The sequence below is a fragment of the Cherax quadricarinatus genome, unplaced genomic scaffold (assembly GCF_038502225.1).
Source record: "Cherax quadricarinatus isolate ZL_2023a unplaced genomic scaffold, ASM3850222v1 Contig82, whole genome shotgun sequence".
Lineage (NCBI taxonomy): Eukaryota > Metazoa > Arthropoda > Malacostraca > Decapoda > Parastacidae > Cherax > Cherax quadricarinatus.
In genome coordinates this window covers 160,950-187,258 of record NW_027195108.1, presented here as the reverse complement: position 1 = coordinate 187,258, position 26,309 = coordinate 160,950, and the positions used below count along the sequence as shown (strand labels likewise).

The 26,309-nt window shown below is 47.8% G+C and overlaps 1 protein-coding gene across 10 annotated transcripts in view; it reads left to right on the top strand.

Moving 5' to 3' along the window:
* CrebB (Cyclic-AMP response element binding protein B) overlaps positions 1-26,309 on the top strand; it is a 307,082-nt gene that overhangs the window by 120,680 nt on the left and 160,093 nt on the right. The window lies entirely within an intron of this gene.

Sequence of the window (26,309 nt, the reverse complement as noted above, 5' to 3'; positions counted from 1 at the left end):
AATTCGTAGTTTGGAAGTTAGGAGGAGGTGCGGGATTACCAAAACTGTTGTCCAGAGGGCTGAGGAAGGGTTGTTGAGGTGGTTCGGACATGTAGAGAGAATGGAGCGAAACAGAATGACTTCAAGAGTGTATCAGTCTGTAGTGGAAGGAAGGCGGGGTAGGGGTCGGCCTAGGAAGGGTTGGAGGGAGGGGGTAAAGGAGGTTTTGTGTGCGAGGGGCTTGGACTTCCAGCAGGCATGCGTGAGCGTGTTTGATAGGAGTGAATGGAGACAAATGGTTTTTAATACTTGACGTGCTGTTGGAGTGTGAGCAAAGTAACATTTATGAAGGGATTCAGGGAAACCGGCAGGCCGGACTTGAGTCCTGGAGATGGGAAGTACAGTGCCTGCACTCTGAAGGAGGGGTGTTAATGTTGCAGTTTAAAAACTGTAGTGTAAAGCACCCTTCTGGCAAGACAGTGATGGAGTGAATGATGGTGAAAGTTTTTCTTTTTCGGGCCACCCTGCCTTGGTGGGAATCGGCCGGTGTGATAATAAAAAAAATAAATAATAATGGGGTTATTAGAGAGTAAATGCGAGGGTCTTGGCAAGAGGCGTGGAGTTAAAAGATAAAGAATCACACATAAAGTGGGAGTTGTCACAGTTGCTCTTTGCTGATGACACTGTGCTCTTGGGAGATTCTGAAGAGAAGTTGCAGAGGTTGGTGGATGAATTTGGTAGGGTATGTAAAAGAAGAAAATTAAAAGTGAATACAGGAAAGAGGGGAAAAGGGTGAGCGGTGCACTTAGGAGTCTGTGGAGACATAGAACTTTGTCCTTGGAGGCAAAGAGGGGAATGTATGAGAGTATAGTTTTACCAATGCTCTTATATGGGTGTGAAGCATGGGTGATGAATGTTGCAGCGAGGAGAAGGCTGGAGGCAGTGGAGATGTCACGTCTGAGGGGAATGTGTGGTGTGAATATAATGCAGAGAATTCGTAGTTTGGAAGTTAGGAGGAGGTGCGGGATTGCCAAAACTGTTGTGCAGAGGGCTGAGGAAGGGTTGTTGAGGTGGTTCGGACATGTAGAGAGAATGGAGCGAAACAGAATGACTTCAAGAGTGTATCAGTCTGTAGTGGAAGGAAGGCGGGGTAGGGGTCGGCCTAGGAAAGGTTGGAGGGAGGGGGTAAAGGAGGTTTTGTGTGTGAGGGGCTTGGACTTCCAGCAGGCATGTGTGAGCATGTTTGATAGGAGTGAATGGAGACAAATGGTTTTTAATACTTGACGTGCTGTTGGAGTGTGAGCAAAGTAACATTTATGAAGGGATTCAGGGAAACCGGCAGGCCGGACTCGAGTCCTGGAGATGGGAAGTACAGTGCATGCACTCTGAAGGAGGGGTGTTAATGTTGCAGTTTAAAAACTGTAGTGTAAAGCACCCTTCTGGCAAGACAGTGATGGAGTGAATGATGGTGAAAGTTTTTCTTTTTCGGGCCACCCTACCTTGGTGGGAATCGGCCAGTGTGTTAATAATAAAAATAATACACACACACACACACACACACACACACACACACACACACACACACACACACACACACACACACACACACACACACACACACACACACACACATACACACACACACTGTTACTGGACATGTTCGTCAATGAAAATAAGTCACTGACTTTGTTTTTGTGTTATCCCAGGTTCTCTACACATCTGCTGCTATGTATGTTAATCTATGTAACTGTATTTGTGTATACCAGAATAAACTTACTTATTCCTAAAACTGCTGCAGGTTATGGAAGTCTTTGAACCATGGTGTTACGCACAGTGGTGTTTTACACTCCTCACACATAAGACGAGTGTCTCTGTGTTCAATGGCATTGTTCCCAAGTGTACAAGATGGCCATATTCCACTTGGAGTTTCATCAAAGTGATACGGATTGGGATCAAAATTGGCACCTTGCTGCCAGTCCCAGATGCAGTCTGCTGGTGGGTACTGGATATGACAGGTTGTTGTGGTTGTGCAGGTTGTTGTTGTGTGTGGGTGGTTGAGGATGGCCTTTGTTGTGGATGTGGTGAATCAGTGGCGTGGCACCTAGCCTGGGGTGTTGCTGGTGCCGCATGATGCATGGCACCACCACCACCTGCTGCCGTACATATATTATCCATCACAATTGTAACAATATCATCGTCATTTTCACTGTATGTTCCTGGTGTTGGGCCACGGGATGTACTCCTTCCCCTTGGAATAGCATATGGCACACTAACAGAACGCATGTAGCGTCATATAAATTGACACTTCACTGGAGAATATTCCTCTTCACTATTGCTGCTGGAATTGTAATCAAGACCTTGGAAATCACAATCAGTATCACTATCATCACTGCTCACATCTGAGTCCTGGACATAGGAAAATATGAATTTCCTCTTTCACCGTGGCACAACTGAATGTAAACAAGATGACCCAGCACCAGAGGTGGAAGGTTGAGGGTCGTCTGGGTTTTCAGCACTATTTCCGGTAGCCTGGGCATTGCTTTTGGTCAAACTCCTCAAAATCGTGAAATTCAGCTTTACTGACACTTCCTTCTGTGTTAGAACTATCACTTGGGAAGAGAAGAGTCCCAATTCACTGGGGAGTGAGGTATTCATTACTGCAAGGCATGGTGAACATGGCATACTGAATTGGCACTCCCACAGTGCACTGTGGCCTCCCCAATTTTTTTTTTATATTGCGCACACTGAGCATGCAGACCCATTCTCTCACATGTAGGCCTACCAGCTTCCTCTTGCCAGATTTGAAGCCTCTAGAATTTTGGCATAGTATTATGGGACTGACATTTGCTTCAAAGCCGTAATATTATGGGGCCAACAGTGAACAATTTAAATTTGACTGATATCTCGATTGTTTTTGTAGTAACTCCAAGACTTAAGCACTTTAACCTTTATTACCACTTTCAGCAACACTTGTATGCCTACTGGGTGCCATGATTGCTTGGCAGATGAAAGATATGGCAATGCATCAAACACAATTCACAAACGCAGCTATCTCCTAGGAGAAAATCGTATTATACTTGTATGCACTGAAGGTTGAGACGGGGGTGGCAGGGGATGACGGTAGGTCTTCCCTGCCCTGAGACAATGGTCTGATCCACAGCCAGGCGGCAGCCTGAGCTGGGGAAATATCCTGTGGGCAACGCTCCAATTTTTTTTCCCACCTGCAAACGGAACCATGTAAATTTTATGAAGTGTTGTATAACACATTACATTACAGATTTATTTGCCAAAACATGGTAAATAAATCCGTATAATATAATGGTCTACTACGTACTTATTCTGTACTTACAAAATTGTGCTGTAGGCTACAAATGGTGCTATAGGCACTTTAGATAAAATGTACACTTGAATGCTCTTATTACATGTGTACCATCAAATACACCTACCACCCGACTTACGACTGGGTTCGGTTCCGAGAAACCGGTCGTAAGTCGAAATGGTCGTAAGTCGAACTTTACTGCTGAATATCAACAAATTTTTGTAATGACTTTATTGTTTTATTTTGGTATTTCATGTTTTACTTTACTTTTTATGTTGTTAGTACTGTATTTTATACTGTAAGGTTTAAGATAAACACTGTGTACAACACAAATACTGGTTTATTTCCCAGAAATTTGGCATAAAACACACGGTCGTAAGTCGAGTGGTCGTAAGTCAAGCAGGTCGTAAGTTGGATGGTAGGTGTACATTGCTACGAGTTTCACTCATTAATATATGAGATATATAAGTAAGCATGTATGTGTATATGCGTGTGCTTGGTAATACTCAGTATGATTCAGACTTAGAATGACACTGACAGCAAGTCCCTAAATAAGTTAACTTCTGGAGCATGGAGGCAAACGGCTGGTTTGACCAGTATGATGAACCATTTGCCAAACAGAAGTAATGTTCGAAGCAGCAGAGTAGCACAGCATCGGGCAAGGAACAAGGAGACAAAGACGACTCTAACAGTAGACTTCAATAGATCCTACACAAAATGCATAAAACCCCCTTACGAGTGAGACAGTGTTCAGCATTGCCAAATCCCTGACTACAACAGTGTGTAGATGCCAGAACAATGTAGGTCAAGAGATGAACTCGGGACCAGAGATATAGTGTCTCCATGACACACAACCTCTGGAAACGTCAAATATAATTGTCTAAATAATGGTCTGTGAAAAGAGTTGCACAGAGTTACGAGGTGTATGTCCCACTCACCATCGGAGAAACTATCTAAATGACTTGAGCTGAGGAGAATAACAGTCTCCCAGAGTAACAGCTAGAGAAAGCTAGGCCCAGCAGCTCTAAATGTTAGGTTACTTGTACAGTGGACCCTCGCCTAACGAACGCATCGCATAACGTTAAATTCGCCTAACGATACATTTTAACGCTAACATTTTGCCTCAGCTAATGCTAAAAAACTTGCCTAACGATATTCGTTCTCAGGTACCAATTAATATCGTTAGGTGAGGGTCCACTGTACTAGCTAGCGCCTGGCTCAAACTACTTAACAAGCGGGCAGGTAGTTTGCAAGTGCTGGCAGCCAATCAAAACTCTTCACCAGCGAGCACAATGAGAGGTGTAGTTGTTACGTCATCCCTACATACATAAGATAATAAGTCTAATAATAATATTAAACGTGAAATTTTTGTTTTATATATTGATGAAAGCTTTAGCAGTATCATATTATTATTATTATTATTATCATCACACTGGCCGATTCCCACCAAGGCAGGGTGGCCCAAAAAAGAAAAACTTTCACCATCATTCACTCCATCACTGTCTTGCCAGAAGGATGCTTTACACTACAGTTTTTAAACTGCAACATTAACACCCCTCCTTCAGAGTGCAGGCACTGTATGTAAGACAATATATACAAAATAGTTACTGTGGCCTCTCTGTGAGGTCACAGTAGTGGTACAACAAGTGGTAGTGGTGGTGCAACAAGTGGTGGTGGTGCAACAAGTGGTAGGGGTGGTGCAACAAGTGGTGGTGGTGGTGCAACATGTAGTGGTGATGCAACAAGTTGTGGTGGTGGTGCAACAAGTGGTAGTGATGGTGCAACATGTGGTGGTGCAAAAAGAGGTAGGGGTGCAACACACGATGGTAGTGCAACAAGTGGTAGTGGTGCAACAAGTGGTAGTGATGGTGCAACAAGTGGTAGTGGTGGTGGTAATATGAGGGATTTTGGGTAAGAAGATTACATTAATTAGAATAAAAAAAGGAGCAAGTGAAGTATACACAATAACCGGCACACAGGAGAGAGGAACTGACCACGACGTTCCGGTCCAACTTGGACCATTTACAAAGTACAGTGGTACCTCGAGTTACGAACTTAATTTGTTCCAGAAGGCTCTTCGAGTGCCGATACCAAACGAATAATTTAAATTAGATTAGTCTATTTCAGATCCCCCAAAAATACACTTACAAAAGCACTTACAAAATACACTTACGTAATTGTTCGAGTTGGGAGCTGTACGAAACTTTGGGTACCATTGTATATTGCTCCAGTCAGGGTATTGTGCCTTTTTGTTATTCACTATGTGGATTATAGTCTCCTTTGAGATGACAACTCAGAACACCTGCAGCTTCTCCTGGAGTTCCCTTCGACCTTTTGGTGTCTAGAGCCCCACCATGGCTGTAAGCAGGTGATTATAACCAGGGTTAACACTTACCTGCTGACATAGTTTCAGTATGTCAGGTATATCACTTGTAAAGTAAAAGGACACAAGTGCAACTAATGTTAGTCATGGATGGTCTTTACCTGTGTTTAGGCTTGGCCCTTCCCTCACGGCCTCTGATGATTAGTCCTTCTCACCTAACATCGACCCTACCTTTGATATACCTTTGAAGAGTTTCGAGAGTTTGTCTACTCTCTGAACCCGGCCATGGGCCAGGCTCGTCTGGCCCATGAGTACTAAATAGGTGGGTGTCAAATATTTACCTGGTCATTTTAATAGGAGCCAGTGACGTATTGATGTCAAGAGACCGATATCGTCGGCTTGACTACGTAGTGACATCCTGAAGTCTTCACTTCGGTCATCTACTGGGCAGACGTCACAGCCTGACGACTATCACTCAGGTAATAGTAGGTAATTATTCACAGCAGGAAGAATGTCTGGCTACTGCACAAAGTTATCTCTTGCACAGTCTTTTCTGGAGATTGTCAGTACACGACTCAGGTTTGGCATACACGAAATAACGTCCACGAATGTTTCTACTGGTTTCACCACAGTGTGTAGACCTAGAGTCTACAGATGTCGGTGCCGACATCTGTAGATTCTAGGTAGGTGCTAACATCTGTAGACTCCAGGTAGGTGCCAACATCTGTAGACTCCAGGTAGGTGCCAACATCTGTAGACTCCAGGTAGGTGCCAACATCTGTAGACTCCAGGTAGGTGCCAACATCTGTAGACTCCAGGTAGGTGCCAACATCTGTAGACTCCAGGTAGGTGCCAACATCTGTAGACTCCAGGTAGGTGCCAACATCTGTAGACTCCAGGTAGGTGCCAACATCTGTAGACTCCAGGTAGGTGCCAACATCTGTAGACTCCAGGTAGGTGCCAACATCTGTAGACTCCAGGTAGGTGCCAACATCTGTAGACTCCAGGTAGGTGCCAACATCTGTAGACTCCAGGTAGGTGCCAACATCTGTAGACTCCAGGTAGGTGCCAACATCTGTAGACTCCAGGTAGGTGCCAACATCTGTAGACTCTAGGTAGGTGCCAACATCTGTGGCTCCAGGTAGGTGCCAACATCTGTAGACTCCAGGTAGGTGCCAACATCTGTAGACTCCAGGTAGGTGTCAACATCTGTAGACTCCAGGTAGGTGTCAACATCTGTAGACTCCAGGTAGGTGCCAACATCTGTAGACTCCAGGTAGGTGCCAACATCTGTAGACTCCAGGTAGGTGCCAACATCTGTAGACTCCAGGTAGGTGCCGACATCTGTAGACTCCAGGTAGGTGTCGACATCTGTAGACTCCAGGTAGGTGTCGACATCTGTAGACTCCAGGTAGGTGTCGACATCTGTAGACTCCAGGTAGGTGCCGACATCTGTAGACTCCAGGTAGGTGCCAACATCTGTAGACTCCAGGTAGGTGCCAACATCTGTAGACTCCAGGTAGGTGCCAACATCTGTAGACTCCAGGTAGGTGCCAACATCTGTAGGCTCCAGGTAGGTGCCAACATCTGTAGACTCTAGGTAGGTGCCAACATCTGTAGACTCCAGGTAGGTGCCAACATCTGTAGACTCCAGGTAGGTGCCAACATCTGTAGACTCTAGGTAGCTGCCAACATCTGTAGACTCCAGGTAGGTGCCAACATCTGTAGACTCCAGGTAGGTGCCAACATCTGTAGGCTCCAGGTAGGTGCCAACATCTGTAGACTCCAGGTAGGTGCCAACATCTGTAGACTCCAGGTAGGTGCCAACATCTGTAGACTCCAGGTAGGTGCCAACATCTGTAGACTCTAGGTAGCTGCCAACATCTGTAGACTCCAGGTAGGTGCCAACATCTGTAGACTCCAGGTAGGTGCCAACATCTGTAGACTCCAGGTAGGTGCCAACATCTGTAGACTCCAGGTAGGTGCCAACATCTGTAGACTCCAGGTAGGTGCCAACATCTGTAGACTCCAGGTAGGTGCCAACATCTGTAGACTCCAGGTAGGTGCCAACATCTGTAGACTCCAGGTAGGTGCCAACATCTGTAGACTCCAGGTAGGTGCCAACATCTGTAGACTCCAGGTAGGTGCCAACATCTGTAGACTCCAGGTAGGTGCCAACATCTGTAGACTCCAGGTAGGTGCCAACATCTGTAGACTCCAGGTAGGTGCCAACATCTGTAGACTCCAGGTAGGTGCTAACATCTGTAGACTCCAGGTAGGTGCCAACATCTGTAGACTCTAGGTAGGTGCCGACATCTGTGGCTCCAGGTAGGTGCCGACATCTGTAGACTCCAGGTAGGTGCCAACATCTGTAGACTCCAGGTAGGTGCCAACATCTGTAGACTCCAGGTAGGTGCCAACATCTGTAGACTCCAGGTAGGTGCCAACATCTGTAGACTCCAGGTAGGTGCCAACATCTGTAGACTCCAGGTAGGTGCCAACATCTGTGGCTCCAGGTAGGTGCCGACATCTGTAGACTCCAGGTAGGTGCCAACATCTGTAGACTCCAGGTAGGTGCCAACATCTGTAGACTCCAGGTAGGTGCCAACATCTGTAGACTCCAGGTAGGTGCCAACATCTGTGGCTCCAGGTAGGTGCCGACATCTGTAGACTCCAGGTAGGTGCCAACATCTGTAGACTCCAGGTAGGTGCCAACATCTGTAGACTCCAGGTAGGTGCCAACATCTGTAGACTCCAGGTAGGTGCCAACATCTGTAGACTCCAGGTAGGTGCCAACATCTGTAGACTCCAGGTAGGTGCCGACATCTGTAGACTCCAGGTAGGTGCCGACATCTGTAGACTCCAGGTAGGTGCCAACATCTGTAGACTCCAGGTAGGTGCCAACATCTGTAGACTCCAGGTAGGTGCCGACATCTGTAGACTCCAGGTAGGTGCCGACATCTGTAGACTCCAGGTAGGTGCCAACATCTGTAGACTCGACGCTTGTAGAAACCTTCCAGTAATGGAGGTACGGATGACTCCAGAGACAGACTGAGGTTCAAACTCGACCAGTAAAGATGTCGAACTGCTTCGTGAGTCTCCGGCCTGGCCATGGCCCGGCCACACTGTGGTGAAACCAGTAGAAACATTCGTGGACGTTATTTCGTGTATACCAAACCTGAGTCGTGTACTGACAATCTCCAGAAAAGACTGTGCAAGAGATAACTTTGTGCAGTAACCAGACATTCTTCCTGCTGTGAATAATTACCTACTATTACCTGAGTGATAGTCGTCAGGCTGTGACGTCTGCCCAGTAGATGACCGAAGTGAAGACTTCACGATGTCACTACGTAGTCAAGCCGACGATATCGGTCTCTTGACATCAATACGTCACTGGCTCCTATTAAAATGACCAGGTAAATATTTCTACAGATGTCGGCGCCGACCCGGATTCTACAGATGTCGGCGCCGACCCAGAGTCTACAGAGAGTTCGTCACGGCCACGCTAGCTGGAGATTCGTCTGTAAAAACTTGCATTTGTGGTCACAGAGGTGCCTGTGCTAACTTTCCTATGGTGTAGTAATATACCTAGTTGGATGAATCTTATTGTGGCTAGCTGGTCTAGTGGCTAACGCGACGGGCTGGAGTTTTGAGACTCTATGACCGCGGGTTCAATCCCGGCCGGGGGTATGGTTTTTTTGAGAGAGTAAGTAAGTTTATTCAGGTATACACAAATACAGTTACATAGAATTATCATACATAGCAGCATATGTGTAGAGAACCTGGGATAACCCAGAACAGTCTTGAGGTTTACGAGGCAACTAAATACATTATCAGACTACAGACATATTATCTCAATATTTTTCCCAGTCTTGGGGAACAGAACCATCGCCAAACTAACACGCGGGTGTACAGTCTAGTAGTCTCTCGTAAAGAGGGAAGACGTCTCCAGAATAGGGGCTGCAGCTCCCTTTATGAAGAGGGTCATTGCCCCACCGGGGGCTGGGGCAAACATTTCTCCAGAGGTACGGGTGGTGCAACAAGTAGTGGTGGTGCAACAAGTAGTGGTGGTGCAACAAGTGGTGCTGGTACAAGTGCTGGTGCAACAAGTGGTGCTGGTACAAGTGGTGCTGGTGCAACAAGTGGTGCTGGTACAAGTGGTGCTGGTGCAACAAGTGGTGCTGGTACAAGTGGTGCTGGTGCAACAAGTGGTGCTGGTGCAACAAGTGGTGCTAGTGCAACAAATCGTTATGGTGGTGGTGCTGCTGCATTAAGTGGTGGTACAACAACATTGGTCTTACACTGGTTAGCAGAGTATAGTGTAGGGGGTTGACGGTCGAGGGTAGGTGGTTCAGGGTAGGTGATATAGGGTAGGTGGTTCAGGGTAGGTGATACAAGGTAGGGGATAGAGGGTACTGGGTACATTGTAGGGATAGAGGGCATTGGGTACAGGGTTCAGGGTAGAGGTGCAGAGTTCAGGGTAGGGGTAGAGTTCAGGGTAAGGGGTGCAGGGTAGGGTTGTAATAAGAGAAAACAATAAGTGTCAGGGGCCCAAGACTGTTCAACAGCCTCCCACCAGGCCCTGGTCAGGCCCTGATCCATCGGGAGGCCTGGTCATGGACCGGACCGCGGGGGCGTTAATCCCCGGAATAACCTCCAGGTAACCAGGCATAAGGTGAATTACCAATAGACCCCTGGCTGCCTTCAAGACGGAGCTGGACAGATACTTAGTAGCTGATCAACCGGGCTGTGGTTTGTATGTTGGTTTACGTGCAGCCAGCAGTAACAGCCTGGTTGATCAGACCCCTGACCCACCAGGAGGCCTGGTGGATCAGGGGCGTTGATCCCCGGAATACCCTTCATTTAGAGGTACTGGGCACAGGGGTAGGGGGTACTGGGTACAGGGTAGGGGTACAGGGTGAAGGGTAGGGGGTACAGGGTTCATTGTAGGGGTACAGGTTTCGTTGTAGGGGTACTGGGTTCAGGGTAGGGGTGGGGGTACATGACAGGGCTCATGGCTGGGGTTGGGATACAGGGTTCTGGGCAGGGGTAGGGCTACAGGGCTCATGGCTGGGGTTGGGTACCGGGTTCTGGGCAGGGGTAGGGCTACAGGGTTCATTGCTGGGGTTGGGGTACAGGGTTCTGGGCAGGGGTAGGGCTACAGGGTTCAGGGTACGGCTACTGGGTTCAGGGTTGGGCTACTGGGTACTGGGTACAGGGTAGGGGTACTGGGTACAGGGTAAGGGTACCAGATAGGGGGTAGGGGAGGAAGAGTGTTGTACACTTACTAACAGCTGCTGCTGACGTATGTTGCTGACGTCAACAGACTGCTGCTTGACGTCAGCCAGTCAGTCTGCTACACAGTCATTCAGTCAACCACACAGCCAGTCAGCCACACAGTCAGTCATTCAGTCAGCCACACAGTCAGGAACACAGCTATACAGTCAGCCACACAGCTATACAGTCAGCCACACAGCCAGTCAGCCTTACTGTCACCCACATAGTCATTCAGTCAGCCACATAGTCTGTCAGCCACACAGTGAGCCACACAGCCAGCCAGTCAGTCAGTCACACAGTCAGCTACATAGTCAGTCAGCCACACAGTCCGCTACACAGTCAGTCCGCTACAAAGTCAGTCCGTTACACAGTCAGCTACACAGTCAGCTATACAGTCAGTCCGCTACACAGTCTGCTACAAAGTCAGTCCGTTACACAGTCCGCTACACAGTCCGCTACACAGTCCGCTACACAATCCGCTACACAGTCCGCTACACAGTCCGCTACACAGTCAGTCCGCTACAAAGTCATTCCGCTACACAGTCCGCTACAAAGTCAGTCCGCTACACAGTCAGTCCGCTACACAATCCGCTACACAGTCTGCTACACAGTCCGCTACACAGTCAGCTATACAGTCAGTCCGCTACACATTCCGCTACACAGTCCGCTACACAGTCCGCTACACAGTCCGCTACACAATCCGCTACACAGTCCGCTACACAATCCGCTACACAGTCAGTCCACTACACAGTCCGCTACACAGTCCACTACACAATCTGCTACACAGTCCGCTACACAGTCAGTCCGTTACACAGTCAGTCTGCTACACAATCCGCTACACAGTCAGTCCGTTACACAGTCAGCTACACAGTCAGCTATACAGTCAGTCCACTACACAGTCCGCTACACAGTCAGTCCGTTACACAGCTATACAGTCAGTCTGCTACACAGTCAGTCCGCTACACAGTCAGCTACACAGTCCGCTACACAATCCGCTACACAGTCCGCTACACAGTCCGCTACACAGTCAGTCCGCTACACAGCTACACAATCCGCTACACAGTCCGCTACACAGTCAGTCCGCTACACAATCTGCTACACAGTCCGCTACACAGTCAGTCCGCTACACATTCCGCTACACAGTCCACTACACATTCCACTACACATTCCACTACACATTCCACTACACATTCCACTACACATTCCACTACACATTCCACTACACATTCCACTACACATTCCACTACACATTCCACTACACAGTACGCTACACAGTCAGTACACTACACAGTCAGTCTGCTACACAGTCAGCTATACAGTCAGTCCGCTACACAGTCCACTACACAGTCAGTCCACTACACAGTCCGCTACACAGTCCACTACACAATCCGCTACACAGTCCGCTACACAGTCCGCTACACAGTACGCTACACAGTCAGTACACTACACAGTCAGTCTGCTACACAGTCAGCTATACAGTCAGTCCGCTACACAGTCTGCTACACAGTCAGTCCGCTACACAGTCAGCTACACAATCCACTACACAGTCCGCTACACAGTCAGCTACACAGTCCGCTACACAGTCAGTCTGCTACACAATCCGCTACACAGTCCGCTACACAGTCCGCTACACAGTCCGCTACACAGTCCGCTACACAGTCAGTCCGCTACACAGTCCGTTACACAGTCCGCTACACAGTCAGTCCGCTACACAGTCAGCTACACAGTCCGCTACACAGTCCGCTACACAGTCAGTCCGCTACACAATCTGCTACACAGTCCGCTACACAGTCAGTCCGCTACACAGTCAGTCCGCTACACAGTCCGCTACACAGTCCGCTACACAGTCAGCTACACAGTCCGCTACACAATCCGCTACACAGTCCGCTACACAGTCAGTCCACTACACAGTCAGCTACACAGTCAATCCGCTACACAGTCAGTCCGCTACACAGTCCGCTACACAGTCCACTACACAGTCAGTCCGCTACACAGTCAGTCTGCTACACAGTCCGTTACACAGCTACACAGTCAGCTATACAGTCCGCTACACAGTCTGCTACACAGTCAGTCCGTTACACAGTCCGCTACACAGTCAGTCCGCTACACAATCCGCTACACAGTCAGTCCGCTACACAATCCGCTACACAGTCCGCTACACAGTCCGCTACGCAATCCGCTACACAATCCGCTACACACAGTCCGCTACACAATCCGCTACACAGTCAGTCCACTACAAAGTCAGTCCGCTACACAGTCCGCTACACAATCCGCTACACAGTCAGTCCGCTACAAAGTCAGTCTGCTACACAGTCCGCTACACAATCCGCTACACAGTCCGCTACACAGTCAGTCCGCTACACAGTCCGCTACAAAGTCAGTCCGCTACACAGTCCGCTACACAGCTATACAGTCAGTCTGCTACACAGTCCGCTACACAATCCGCTACACAGTCCGCTACACAGTCCGCTACACAGTCAGTCCGCTACAGTCCGCTACACAGTCAGTCCGCCACAGTCCGCTACACAGTCCGCTACACAGTCCGCTACACTGTCAGTCTGCTACACAGTCCGCTACACAGTCCGCTACACAGTCAGTCCGCTACACAGTCCGCTACACAGTCAGTCCGCTACACAGTCAGTCCGCTACACAGTCCGCTACACAATCCGCTACACAGTCCGCTTCACAGTCAGTCCGCTACACAGTCCGCTACACAGTCAGTCCGCTACACAGTCAGTCCGCTACACAGTCAGTCCGCTACACAATCCGCTACACAGTCCCCTTCACAGTCAGTCCGCTACACAGTCCGCTTCACAGTAAGTCCGCTACACAGTCCACTACACAGTCAGTCCGCTACACAGTCCACTACACAGTCAGTCCGCTACACAGTCCACTACACAGTCCGCTACACACTGCTATTTTTAGTATATGTGAATGACATGATGGAAGGGATAGACTCAGAAGTGTCCCTGTTCGCAGATGATGTGAAGTTAATGAGGAGAATTAAATCAGATGAGGATCAGACAAGACTACAAAGAGACCTGGACAGGCTGGACACCTGGTCCAGCAACTGGCTTCTCGAATTTATCCCCGCCAAATGCAAAGTCATGAAGATTGGGGAAGGGCAAAGAAGACCGCAGACAGAGTATAGGCTAGGTGGCCAAGGACTGCAAAACTCACTCAAGGAGAAAGATCTTGGGGTGAGTATAACACCGAGCATGTCTCCGGAAGCACACATCAACCAGATAACTGCTGCAGCATATGGGCGCCTGGCAAACCTGAGAACAGCATTCCGATACCTTAGTAAGGAATCGTTCAAGACACTGTACACCGTGTATGTCAGGCCCATACTGGAGTATGCAGCACCAGTTTGGAACCCACACCTGGTTAAGCACATCAAGAAATTACAGAAAGTGCAAAGGTTTGCAACAAGGTTAGTTCCGGAACTCAGGGAAATGTCCTATGAAGAAAGGTTGAGGGAAATTGGCCTGACGACACTGGAGGACAGGATGGTTAGGGGAGACATGATAACGACGTACAAAATACTGCGTGAAATAGACAGGGTGGACAGAGACAGGATGTTCCAGAGATGGGACACAGAAACAAGAGGTCACAATTGTAAGTTGAAGACTCAGATGATTCAAAGGGATGTTAGGAAGTATTTCTTCAGTCATAGATTTGTGAGGCAGTGGAATAGCCTAGAAAGTGACGTAGTGCTGGCAGGAACCATACATAGCTTTAAGATGAGGTATGATAAAGCTCATGGAGCAGGGAGAGAACCTAGTAGCATTCAGTGAAGAGGCGGGGCCAGGAGCCGAGTCTCGACCCGTGCAACCACAATTAGGTGAGTGCAGTTAGTCAACCGCACAGTCACACACTCAACCGCACAGTCACACAGTCAACCGCACAGTCACACACTCAACCGCACAGTCACACTCAACCGCACAGTCACACTCAACCGCACAGTCACACTCAACCGCACAGTCACACTCAACCGCACAGTCACACACTCAACCGCACAGTCACACACTTAACCGCACAGTCACACAGTCAACCGCACAGTCACACACTCAACCGCACAGTCACACACTCAACCGCACAGTCACACACTCAACCGCACAGTCACACACTCAACCGCACAGCCACACACTCAACAGCACAGCCACACACTCAAACACACAGTCACACACTCAACCGCACAGTCACACACTCAACCGCACAGTCACACACTCAACTACACAGTCACACACTCAACCACACAGTCACACACTCAACCACACAGTCACACACTCAACTGCACAGTCACACAGTCAAACACTCAACCACACAGTCAACCGCACAGTCACACAGTCAACCGCACAGTCACACACTCAACCGCACAGTCACACAGTCAACCGCACAGTCACACAGTCAACCACACAGTCACACAGTCACACACTCAACCGCACAGTCACACACTCAACCGCACAGTCACACACTCAACCGCAGTCAAACACTCAACCGCACAGTCACACACTCAACTGCACAGTCACACACTCAACCGCACAGTCACACAGTCAACCGCACAGTCACACACTCAACCGCACAGTCACACAGTCAACTGCACAGTCACACAGTCACACACTCAACCACACAGTCACACACAACCGCACAGTCACACAACCGCACAGTCACACACTCAACCGCACAGTCACACTCAACTGCACAGTCACACACTCAACTGCACAGTCACACACTCAACCACACAGTCACACTGTCAACCACACAGTCACACACTCAACCGCACAGTCACACACTCAACCGCACAGTCACACAGTCACACACTCAACCACACAGTCACACACAACCGCACAGTCACACAACCGCACAGTCACACACTCAACCGCACAGTCACACTCAACTGCACAGTCACACACTCAACTGCACAGTCACACACTCAACCACACAGTCACACTGTCAACCACACAGTCACACACTCAACCGCACAGTCACACACTCAACTGCACAGTCACACACTCAACCACACAGTCACACAGTCAACCACACAGTCACACACTCAACCACACAGTCACACAGTCAACCACACAGTCAAACACTCAACCGCACAGTCACACACTCAACTGCACAGTCACACACTCAACCACAGTCACACACTCAACCACACACACAGTCAACTGCACAGTTACACAGTCACACAGTCAACCGCACAGTCACACACTCAACTGCACAGTCACACACTCAACTGCACAGTCACACACTCAACTGCACAGTCACACACTCAACCGCACAGTCACACACTCAACTGCACAGTCACACAGTCAACCGCACAGTCACACAGTCAACCGCACAGTCACACAGTCAACTGCACAGTCACACACTCAACCACACAGTCACACAGTCAACCACACAGTCACACAGTCAACTGCACAGTCACACAGTCAACCGCACAGTCACACACTCAACCACACAGTCACACACTCAATCACACAGTCACACAGTCAACCGCACAGTCACACAGTCAACCGCACAGTCACACAGTCAACCGCACAGTCTCAGTCAACCGCACAGTCACACAGTCAACCACACAGTCACACAGTCAACCACACAGTCACACAGTCAACCGCAGTCTCACAGTCAACCTCACAGTCACACAGTCAACCACACAGTCACACAGTCAACCGCACAGTCTCACAGTCAACCACACAGTCACACACTCAACTGCACAGTCACACAGTCACACAGTCAACCGCACAGTCACAGTCAACCACACAGTCACACATTCAACCACACAGTCACACAGTCAACCGCAGTCACACAGTCAACTGCAGTCACACAGTCAACCGCACAGTCACACAGTCAACCGCACATTCACACACTCAACCACACAGTCAACCGCACAGTCACACACTCAACCACACAGTCAACCGCACAGTCACACATTCAACCGCACAGTCACACAGTCACACAGTCAACCACACAGTCAACTGCACAGCCTCACAGTCAACCACACAGTCACACAGTCAACCACACAGTCACACAGTCAACCGCACAGTCATACAGTCAACCACACAGTCACACAGTCAACTGCACAGTCACACACTCAACCACACAGTCACACAGTCAACCGCACAGTCACACAGTCAACCACACAGTCAACCGCACAGTCACAGTCAACCGCACAGTCACACAGTCAACCACACAGTCACACACTCAACCACACAGTCAACCGCAGTCACACACTCAACCGCACAGTCACACACTCAACCACACAGTCACACAGTCAACCGCACAGTCACACAGTCAACCGCACAGTCACACAGTCAACCACACAGTCACACAGTCAACCGTACAGTCACACACTCAACCACACAGTCACACACTCAACCACACAGTCAACCACACAGTCACACACTCAACCGCACAGTCACACACTCAACCGCACAGTCAACCACACAGTCACACACTCAACCACACAGTCACACACTCAACCGCACAGTCAACCACACAGTCACACAGTCAACCGCACAGTCACACAGTCAACCACACAGTCACACACTCAACTGCACAGTCACACACTCAACCACACAGTCACACACTCAACCACACAGTCACACAGTCAACTGCACAGTCACACACTCAACCGCACAGTCAACCACACAGTCACACAGTCAACCACACAGTCACACAGTCAACCACACAGTCAGCCACAGTCTCAGTCAACGACACAGTCACACACTCAACCACACAGCCACACAGTCAACCGCACAGTCACACAGTCAACCACACAGTCACACACTCAACCGCACAGTCACACAGTCAACCGCACAGTCACACACTCAACCGCACAGACACACAGTCAAACGCACAGTCACACAGTCACACACTCAACCACACAGTCACACACAACCGCACAGTCACACAACCGCACAGTCACACACTCAACCGCACAGTCACACTCAACTGCACAGTCACACACTCAACTGCACAGTCACACACTCAACCACACAGTCACACTGTCAACCACACAGTCACACACTCAACCGCACAGTCACACACTCAACCGCACAGTCACACAGTCACACACTCAACCACACAGTCACACACAACCGCACAGTCACACAACCGCACAGTCACACACTCAACCGCACAGTCACACTCAACTGCACAGTCACACACTCAACTGCACAGTCACACACTCAACCACACAGTCACACTGTCAACCACACAGTCACACACTCAACCGCACAGTCACACACTCAACTGCACAGTCACACACTCAACCACACAGTCACACAGTCAACCACACAGTCACACACTCAACCACACAGTCACACAGTCAACCACACAGTCACTCAACCGCACAGTCACACACTCAACTGCACAGTCACACACTCAACCACAGTCACACACTCAACCACACACACAGTCAACTGCACAGTTACACAGTCATACAGTCAACTGCACAGTCACACACTCAACCGCACAGTCACACACTCAACCACACAGTCACACACTCAACTGCACAGTCACACACTCAACCACACAGTCACACAGTCAACTGCACAGTCACACACTCAACCACACAGTCAACCGCACAGTCACACAGTCAACTGCACAGTCACACACTCAACCACACAGTCACATAGTCAACCACACAGTCACACAGTCAACCACACAGTCACACAGTCAACCACACAGTCACACAGTCAACCGCACAGTCACACAGTCAACCACACAGTCACACACTCAACCACACAGTCACACACTCAACCACACAGTCACACAGTCAACCGCACAGTCTCAGTCAACCGCACAGTCACACAGTCAACCACACAGTCACACAGTCAACCGCAGTCTCACAGTCAACCTCACAGTCACACAGTCAACCACACAGTCACACAGTCAACCGCACAGTCTCACAGTCAACCACACAGTCACACACTCAACTGCACAGTCACACAGTCAACTGCAGTCACACAGTCAACTGCACAGTCACAGTCAACCACACAGTCACACATTCAACCACACAGTCACACAGTCAACCGAACAGTCACACAGTCAACCGCACATTCACACACTCAACCACACAGTCAACTGCACAGTCACACACTCAACCACACAGTCAACCGCACAGTCACACATTCAACCGCACAGTCAACTGCACAGCCTCACAGTCAACTGCACAGCCTCACAGTCAACCACACAGTCACACAACCACACAGTCACACAGTCAACCGCACAGTCATACAGTCAACCACACAGTCACACAGTCAACCGCACAGTCACACACTCAACCACACAGTCACACAGTCAACCGCACAGTCACACAGTCAACCGCACAGTCACAGTCAACCGCACAGTCACACAGTCAACCACACAGTCACACACTCAACCACACAACCGCAGTCACACACTCAACCGCACAGTCACACAGTCACACACTCAACCACACAGTCACACAGTCAACCGCACAGTCACACAGTCAACCGCACAGTCACACAGTCAACCGCACAGTCACACACTCAACCACACAGTCACACACTCAACCACACAGTCAACCACACAGTCACACACTCAACCGCACAGTCACACACTCAACCGCACAGTCAACCACACAGTCACACACTCAACCACACAGTCACACACTCAACCGCACAGTCAACCACACAGTCACACAGTCAACCGCACAGTCACACAGTCAACCGCACAGTCACACACTCAACTGCACAGTCACACACTCAACTGCACAGTCACACACTCAACCACACAGTCACACACTCAACCACACAGTCACACAGTCAACCGCACAGTCACACACTCAACCACACAGTCACACAGTCAACCACACAGTCACACAGTCAATCGCAGTCACACACTCAACCGCACAGTCACACACTCAACCGCACAGTCACACAGTCAACCGCAGTCACACAGTCAACCGCACAGTCACACACTCAACCGCACAGTCACACAGTCAACCGCACAGTCACACACTCAACCGCACAGTCAATCACACAGTCACACACTCAACCACACAGTCAACCACAGTCACACAGTCAACTGCACAGTCACACACTCAACCACACAGTCACACACTCAACCACACAGTCACACACTCAACCACACAGTCACACACTCAACCGCACAGTCAACCACACAGTCACACAGTCAACCACACACTCAACCACACAGTCACACACTCAACCACACAGTCACACACTCAACCACACAGTCACACACTCAACCACACAGTCACACACTCAACCACACAGTCACACACTCAACCACACAGTCAACCACACTGTCACACAGTCAACCACACAGTCACACAGTCAACCACACAGTCTACTATAATACGATTCAAAATTTTATAACCAAAATTAATGATTAATATACACTGTGATATACACCTCTCCGTGTGTATACACTGTGACATACACCTCTCCGTGTGTATACACTGTGATATACACCTCTCCGTGTGTATACACTGTGATATACACCTCTCAGTGTGTATACACTGTGATATACACCTCTCCGTGTGTATACACTGTGATATACACCTCTCCGTGTGTATACACTGTGATATACACCTCTCCGTGTGTATACACTGTGATATACACCTCTCCGTGTGTATACACTGTGATATACACCTCTCCGTGTGTATACACTGTGATATACACCTCTCCGTGTATATACACTGTGATATACACCTCTCCGTGTGTATACACTGTGATATACACCTCTCCGTGTGTATACACTGTGATATACACCTCTCCGTGTATATACACTGTGATATACACCTCTCCGTGTGTATACACTGTGATATACACCTCTCCGTGTGTATACACTGTGATATACACCTCTCCGTGTATATACACTGTGATATACACCTCTCCGTGTATATACACTGTGATATACACCTCTCCGTGTGTATACACTGAGATATGGTATAAACCTTGGTAATAAATACCGACAAGTTGGTTTAGAAAGACACGTAAGCAAACACTATAACATATTTATTAGAAAACGTTTCGGTCCTGGGACCTTGATCACTTCTAACATACAGAGGTAGAAAGACATTATATATATAGGCGGAGAGTGAGATGTGACGCACGTGACCTGAGGAATGTCATAAGAACACAAGAATGGAGGAACACTGTAGAAGGCCTACTGGCCCATGCGAGGCAGGTCCTTATCAAAACAACCTCTGCCTATGATGAGGACGGGTAGACGATGAAATCATGTGACTCCTGTGTTTTTGGGTTGGTGGTGCTTAAGTATCATGTATGCCAGTTTTTTGAAATTTTGTAGTTTCCAGTGTTGCGTTCTATAGTGTCGGTGACGGCGATTAGTGAGGCTTCTAGGCACCGTCGGCGTCTGAGGTCTGGTTCGGTGAGAACGAGTTGTGCCTCATTCCAGTTCATCAAATGCCCCGTGGAGTCTCTGTGGAGGACACAGGCGTACCTTACATCGTCTCTGTTAGAGGCATTTCGATGCTCATTCAGGCGGACTGCAAGATCTCTGCCTGTCTCGCCTACATATTTCTTGGGACAGAACCCACAGGGGATAGTGTAGACGCCTGCTGTAGAAGTTAGAGGTGTGGGGCTGCGTTTCGTAGTGAGGTCTTTGATAGATGATGTGTTTATGGTGGAAACGTTGATGTTACTCATAGCAAGTGCCCTGCGAGTATTCGTGGCAACATCGCCACATGGGAGTACTATGAACTGTTTAGGGGGCTGTTCCATGGGCGGTTTGTTGAGGATAGCTTGTGCCTTGAGTCTGCAATCTCGGATGAAGAAAGATGGGAACTGAAGACGTGTAAAGGCTTGTGTTATGTAAGTACATTCTTCTTCTAGAAAACAAGGGCTGGAGATGCGAAGAGCTCTCAAGAAGAAGCCAATGAGGACTCCTCTCTTAGTGCGGGTGTCTTGGTGTGAATAAAAGTGTATAAGATCGTCCTTGTTGGTAGGTTTTCTATACACTTTGAAGAGAAGTTTGTCACTGTCGGGAGATCTGCACAGTAGAACGTCGAGGAAAGGAAGTTTGCCATCATTTTCGAGTTCAAGTGTAAACTTTATTGATGGTTCAACTGCATTGATCTTGTTGAGAAGGGCCTGGATATTGAGACGTATCGGATAGAAAACCAATATATCATCAACGTATCTTAGCCAGGTAACGGTGTTGGGAATGAGGGTGCTGAATTTCTCTGTCTCCAAGTTTTCCATGAAGAGGTTGGCAAGCACAGCACTGAGCGGGCTGCCCATTGCCATCCCAAAGCATTGTTTGTAACAGTTGTCCTGATACTTGAAGAAGTTGAAATTAACACAAAGTTCCACTAGATTGAGGAAATCGAGAAGAGGTAAAGGGAGGTCGTGGTTTTCAGTGAGCCTCTGTCTCAGAATGTTGATTGCAGCGTCAGTAGGAACGTTGGTAAAGAGGGCTGTGACATCGAAGGAAGCCATGCTTTTGTTTTTGACATTCAGGTTGGAAATTCGGGAGAGAAGGTCACCTGAGTGTTTGAGGTGGGCTTGACTGATAGTGCCCAGAAGGGCTGAAAGGTATTTGGCAAGGTGGCCGGCTAGTCTGTGTGGTGCACTCCCTATGCCCGAAGTGATAGGCCGTAGTGGGATGCCAGGTTTGTGTGTCTTAGGAAGGCCATACAGGCGTGCTGGTTTCGGTTGACCTGGTAAAAGTTTAAGTAGTTTTTTGCCTTGTTCTGATTTTCGTAAGATGCTACGAGCCTTTTGAAGGAAAGTCTGGGTACTTTGAAGTAGCACTGATTCCGATACAGGCTGGTATGTGTTGGCATCGTTGAGAAGATTTAAGACTTTATTGTTGTAGTCGACAGTGTTGAGTAACACCACACCACCTCCTTTGTCAGCGGTTGTAATGACGATATCATCGTTGTTGGCCAAGTTCCTGAGTGCTTGGATGTATCTTCTGGGAATGACCGGTCTTGAAGGCTCAGTAGCTGCAGCAGTGATGATTCCTTGGACAAAGCCCTTTTGAAACTCGGAGTCTCCAAAAGGTTGATTCTTGGTTACCATATCCACCAGATTATGTTTCTTGTTGATGCCAGTAGTAAACTTGAGCCCTAGGCTGAGGGCTTCTGTCTCGGTGACGGTTAGTGTATAGGAAGATAAGTTATTTATGATTTCTGGTCGTCCCATTTCGCTCCATTTGCTGTGGGAGCACAGGTCTTGTAGTTTTCGTGATAGCTTCAATTTTTGTTGGATGTTGGCAGTGGTAACCATCAGTCAAGCCCACCTCAAACACTCAGGTGACCTTCTCTCCCGAATTTCCAACCTGAATGTCAAAAACAAAAGCATGGCTTCCTTCGATGTCACAGCCCTCTTTACCAACGTTCCTACTGACGCTGCAATCAACATTCTGAGACAGAGGCTCACTGAAAACCACGACCTCCCTTTACCTCTTCTAGATTTCCTCAATCTAGTGGAACTTTGTGTTAATTTCAACTTCTTCAAGTATCAGGACAACTGTTACAAACAATGCTTTGGGATGGCAATGGGCAGCCCGCTCAGTGCTGTGCTTGCCAACCTCTTCATGGAAAACTTGGAGACAGAGAAATTCAGCACCCTCATTCCCAACACCGTTACCTGGCTAAGATACGTTGATGATATATTGGTTTTCTATCCGAGACGTCTCAATATCCAGGCCCTTCTCAACAAGATCAATGCAGTTGAACCATCAATAAAGTTTACACTTGAACTCGAAAATGATGGCAAACTTCCTTTCCTCGACGTTCTACTGTGCAGATCTCCCGACAGTGACAAACTTCTCTTCAAAGTGTATAGAAAACCTACCAACAAGGACGATCTTATACACTTTTATTCACACCAAGACACCCGCACTAAGAGAGGAGTCCTCATTGGCTTCTTCTTGAGAGCTCTTCGCATCTCCAGCCCTTGTTTTCTAGAAGAATGCACTTGCATAACACAAGCCTTTACACGTCTTCAGTTCCCATCTTTCTTCATCCGAGATTGCAGACTCAAGGCACAAGCTATCCTCAACAAACCGCCCATGGAACAGCCCCCTAAACAGTTCATAGTACTCCCATGTGGTGATGTTCCCACGAATACTCGCAGGGCACTGGCTACGAGTAACATCAACGTTTCCACCATAAACACATCCTCTATCAAAGACCTCACTACGAAACGCAGCCCCACACCTCTAACTTCTACAGCAGGCGTCTACACTATCCCCTGTGGGTTCTGTCCCAAGAAATATGTAGGCGAGACAGGCAGAGATATTGCAGTCCGCCTGAATGAGCATCGAAATGCCTCTAACAGAGACGATGTAAGGTACGCCTGTGTCCTCCACAGAGACTCCACGGGGCATTTGATGAACTGGAATGAGGCACAACTCGTTCTCACCGAACCAGACCTCAGACGCCGACGGTGCCTAGAAGCCTCACTAATCGCCGTCACCGACACTATAGAACGCAACACTGGAAACTACAAAATTTCAAAAACATTGGCATACATGATACTTAAGCATCACCAACCCAACAACACAGGAGTCACATGATTTCATCGTCTACCCGTCCTCATCATAGGTAGAGGTTGTTTTGATAAGGACCTGCCTCGCATGGGCCAGTAGGCCTTCTACAGTGTTCCTCCATTCTTATGTTCTTATGACATTCCTCAGGTCACGTGCGTCACATCTCACTCTCCGCCTATATATATAATGTCTTTCTACCTCTGTATGTTAGAAGTGATCAAGGTCCCAGGACCGAAACGTTTTCTAATAAATATGTTATAGTGTTTGCTTACGTGTCTTTCTAAACCAACTTGTCGGTATTTATTACCAAGGTTTATACCATATCTCAGTGTATACACACGGAGAGGTGTATATCACAGTGTATACACACGGAGAGGTGTGTGATATACACCTCTCCGTGTGTATACTCTGATATACACCTCTCCGTGTATATACACTGTGATATACACCTCTCCGTGTATATACACTGTGATATACACCTCTGTGTGTATACACTGTGATATACACCTCTCAGTGTGTATACACTGTGATATACACCTCTCAGTGTATATACACTGTGATATACACCTCTGTGTATATACACTGATATACACCTCTCAGTGTATATACACTGTGATATACACCTCTCAGTGTATATACACTGTGATATACACCTCTCAGTGTATATACACTGTGATATACACCTCTCAGTGTATATACACTGATATACACCTCTCAGTGTATATACACTGTGATATACACCTCTCAGTGTATATACACTGTGATATACACCTCTGTGTATATACACTGATATACACCTCTCAGTGTATATACACTGTGATATACACCTCTCAGTGTATATACACTGTGATATACACCTCTCAGTGTATATACACTGTGATATACACCTCTCAGTGTATATACACTGTGATATACACCTCTCAGTGTATATACACTGTGATATACACCTCTCAGTGTATATACACTGTGATATACACCTCTCAGTGTATATACACTGCGATATACACCTCAGTGTATATACACTGCGATATACACCTCTCAGTGTATATACACGGCGATATACACCTCTCAGTGTATATACACTGTGATATACACCTCTCAGTGTATATACACTGTGATATACACCTCTCAGTGTATATACGCTGTGATATACACCTCTCAGTGTATATACACTGTGGTATATACCTCTCAGTGTATATACACTGCGATATACACCTCTCAGTGTATATACACTGTGATATACACCTCTCAGTGTATATACGCTGTGATATACACCTCTCAGTGTATATACACTGTGATATACACCTCTCAGTGTATATACACTGCGATATACACCACTCAGTGTATATACACTGTGATATACACCTCTCAGTGTATATACACTGTGATATACACCTCTCAGTGTATACACTGTGATATACACCTCTCAGTGTATATACACTGTGATATACACCTCTCAGTGTATATACACTGCGATATACACCTCAGTGTATATACACTGTGATATACACCTCAATGTATATACACTGTGATATACACCTCTCAGTGTATATACACTGGGATATACACCTCAATGTATATACACTGGGATATACACCTCTCAGCGTATATACACTGTGATATACACCTCTCAGTGTATATACACTGTGATATACACCTCAATGTATATACACTGTGATATACACCTCTCAGTGTATATATACTGTGATATACTCCTCTCAGTGTATATACACTGTGATATACTCCTCTCAGTGTATATACACTGTGATATACTCCTCTCAGTGTATATACACTGATATACACTTTTCAGTGTATATACACTGTGATATACACCTCTCAGTGTATATACACTGTGATATACACCTCTCAGTGTATATACACTGTGATATA